Genomic DNA, 3,188 nt, shown 5'->3' on the forward strand with positions numbered 1-3,188 from the left:
CCATGAGGTGCCATGTTGAACTTCCAGTGACCAGTATGAGGGAGTGTGAGAGCGATGACACCAAATTTAACACACCTGCTCCCCATTCACACCTGAGACCTTGTAACACTAACAAGTCACATGACACCGGGGAGGGAAAATGGCTAATTGGGCCCAATTTGGACATTTTCACTTAGGGGTGTACTCACTTTTGTTGCCAGCGGTTTAGACATTAATGGCTGTGTGTTGAGTTATTTTGAGGGGACGGCAAATTTACACTGTTACACAAGCTGTACACTCACTACTTTACACTGTAGCAAAGTGTCATTTCTTCAGTGTTGTCACATGAAAAGATCTAATCAAATATTTACAGAAATGTGAGGGGTGTACTCACTTTTGTGAGATACTACATATATATATATATATATAATTTTGATTACTGATGCCTGGAGGTCAGTTGATGTTTATATGTTGTGAATGTAAAAATTGCAAAAGCATGCTGTTGTTGTCAATCCAATCTCAATTGGTCACTACACTATAATTATTCATGAAACTTAGTAACTATTAGATTATTAGCAATGTAGCTAGCTGGTTGGGTACTTAACTACTAATCTAAACTCGGGTATGCTTGTATTATGTTCAGGCTAATATTGCAGAATTCGATCAATATTTATAATGTTATTTGGGCAATTCTTTCTTTAAACAAATGCTTTATTGCTATAATGCTGTACTGCTCCATTATACTGTTGTATTACATTACCGTTGCTGCACTCTAATGATGTTGTGTTTCAGTAGCACTGCTTCATCATTTGATCTCTAACCTCTGAAACATTAAGATTAAGAGTGTAGTCATGCAGAATATTCTGGCCCCTCATCTATGGATGTAAGATATCATTCATCACACACAGTGTGGGAGGTAGAAACTGATCAGATGTCTGGAGAACAGAGGGCTTTGAACTGAATTCCTCTAACCCAAACAATTGAGAACACACACTCCTCATTTCAGATCAGCAAACAGAGCTGTTAGCACTCAGGGTCACCCAGGGTGGAGCTTCTAGCCAATATACATCACACACACACACACACACACACACACACACACACACACACACAGATAAAGATGCTGTTTCTTAATTTGTTGACAGCAAGTAAATCAGATTATTTATAGGAAACACAGAAAAGCAGATGAATGAGGATTTTCATGAAGCATCATTTACATGTTTGTATGTGCATGAGAGGACACTATGTGCTAGGGCACCTAGGACATTAATCATGGTGAGGCCTGGACATCCCTGTGTGACAGCAGAATTCCCAGCATGCAACTGTAATGCTCATGAAACAGTGTTTGAAGCAAATTTTCTAATAACTGGAAGGCGCAAAATTCAGGTCGAGGACATAGGGAACTATTCAAATGGAATAAGTGATTTATTTTGACTTACCTGGGTGTGCAAAATCCTGTGAAAAATTTTTGTCCTACAGCTTTGAAATCGTATCCCCTATTGCACAATCACTGCTTCCTTCAGACATTGCTCTCTAACCTGGGAATCAAATTAGAGAAATCTTTAGATTTATTTATTTATTTATATATTTTTTTGACTGTTTCCTGTATTAGTATTTGTGGTAAAAACCTATACATTGTTTGGAAATATTGGTTTTTAGCGGAAGGGGGAAGGTACAGTAGGAAGTACGTTAATAACTATACATACATATTGTAAATGTCTGTAGTCCTATATATATATTACACAATGAGGATTTACAAAATATATGTTATGAAAATCAAATCAGAAGGCATTTTCATGCAGCCACTGTGCATGTACGTTCAATACAGTATCACATAGAGATTTTTAGTTTTAGTTTACTTAACTAACCCCTAAAATGCAACCCCTCCCCCCCAAAAAAAAATTACTCTGGCTCTTACACCTCTACTCTGTGCACTTTGCTTCTCTAGAACCCAATTATAAATCTTGTACGGTAGCACTACTTGTATTGTTCTCCGCTTGATATATCGCTTTGCTTGCATTTCCTCATTTGTACATCGCTTTGGATAAAAACGTCTGCTAAATGAATAAATGTAAATGTAAATATAGTTTCATTAATTTCGGAGAGCATCATGACTAAGCAAAAATGGCTACTAAGAAGAACAATAAAGCCATAACAATAAACAATAAATTATAAATGAGAATAAATTTGTAAACAGATTTTTATCCAGCTTACTCAAATGATGGAATAAATTGGGTTTGTGACAAAATGGGCTTTTAGCAAACTACCAAAACACAGGCAAGGCAGAATAAAATAGAAGAACATACATTTCACACTTAGTCACACTAATATATATTTAATCTTAGATTTAGGTAAGCATAATCTGACTTTCGTGACATAATGGTAATAATTACCATCCAAAATTGCATAAAAGCATGCCATAATAATGACCTAAACCCTATCAGAGTAACAGTATCCTCTGGAAATAGTAACAACTAACAAGACCCAACTATGCTGAAATATGACACACATGTAACTTCCTGGTCCAGAAACTGGAATGTAACAGAAATAATGTGAGAACAATAGAATCAGCTTTAAGGAACTGTATATTATAATCCTTAAGGCTAAAAAAGGTCTAAAGCATGAAACACTAATCATAAACAATGAATAGCATTACACTGAAGACTAGAACCTTTTACCCGAATTTGTGGTTATTATGAATGTTTTGTGAAGTTGTGACAAAGGTTAAGCTGAGACACAGGTGGTGGCTGGTAATGAGGAAGTCAGGGTCAGAAGGTATGATATTCAACCAATAGTGTGCTGAAATTTGACCTTCCACATAGCTCTCTGCATTACAGAGCCATCTGCTCTGGCCCTTCACTGATTTTCCTCTTTTTCTACCCTCCCTCCAAAAGTTGTTCATTAAACCAAATAATACAAAAATATGAACACCCATCTTAGTGGTTATTTATTTCTATTCAAATGATGCTAGGCGATGAGACGCAAGGAGCAAAACTCAAATCAGCATTTGGTTGAATATTAACTGTTGAAAATGGTTTTGTCCATGGTCTTTAGGAGTTTGCACTTCCATGCCATGGCCTAACCTTCCTGGGCTAAAAACTTTGGGGTGTGTCCAAGCCTGGGGAGCTGAAGGGGGGCTAGGATTACAGCCTCCTCAGGCAAGTCCTCACCACCACATGTGCTGTCACTCATATACCCCCCCACACACA

Source organism: Ictalurus punctatus, chromosome 27 (assembly GCF_001660625.3).
Source record: "Ictalurus punctatus breed USDA103 chromosome 27, Coco_2.0, whole genome shotgun sequence".
In the NCBI taxonomy this organism is placed as follows: Eukaryota; Metazoa; Chordata; class Actinopteri; order Siluriformes; family Ictaluridae; genus Ictalurus; species Ictalurus punctatus.